This window comes from Acanthisitta chloris, unplaced genomic scaffold (genome assembly GCF_000695815.1).
Source record: "Acanthisitta chloris isolate BGI_N310 unplaced genomic scaffold, ASM69581v1 scaffold25559, whole genome shotgun sequence".
NCBI lineage: Eukaryota > Metazoa > Chordata > Aves > Passeriformes > Acanthisittidae > Acanthisitta > Acanthisitta chloris.
In genome coordinates this window covers 5713-6565 of record NW_008693444.1, presented here as the reverse complement: position 1 = coordinate 6565, position 853 = coordinate 5713, and positions in this window count along the sequence as shown.

Sequence of the window (853 nt, the reverse complement as noted above, 5' to 3'; positions counted from 1 at the left end):
CCCTTTTCCCAGGGCTGCTTGGAAGTTGAATTGTAGCTTGGGCTGTTCCTGCAGATGCTTGTGTGGCAATTGGAAAGTGCACCAATATTCTGCAAGAGTTTGCTCTTATTTCAACCCTTTGGTGACTGAGGATGGAGTGGGCTGAACTCTTGCCACTTCTAAACCCACAAATGGCTCCATTTCATTTAGTCTGATTGGAGAGGGAGGGAACAAAAAAGACAGGAACCCAAAGGAGGATCTACTGACATGCTGCAAGCCCTGCAGCCACTGCTCTCACACCTGCAGAAGGATTGTTCGAGTCCAGCATCCTCAGCATCACTAAAGGTGTCTTTTCCTTCAGATAAGGAAAGAAGCTATTGGTCTGGATGGACATTGAAAGCATGGCACCAAATGCTATGACGCAATCTCTCAGCATTCCTTGCCTGTCATGTAGCATTTAACAAGCCCCAGATAAGCAGTATTTCCCTGGATTTGTTGTACTTCCTTTTCCTTCCCTCCCTGCGTTTTCTCTTCTATTTTCTTGTGTCTGTAAACAATTCATTTTCCACCATTTTCTTTAAGCATATACTGACAAAGTTTCTTTGGAGCTTTCATCATAGGCATAGCATTCTTCTTCAGGGGATGGAAACTCAGTCTTTAAAATTATTATTGCACTAGGATTTTTTTGAGAGCTTGGTATGGGTGAATGCATTTTATTGCTAAGAAGTAAGCAGCAGCAAGTCAATTGAAAGTAAAGCTTCCTTGGATGCAGTCAGAGGAAAAGCTATCTTTGGATTTTCATGCAAGTTTTTTTTTCTCTCTGAGTTTCTGTAGATGTTTGCCATTTCTCTGAAGGAAGCAGTCTAGGCACTTT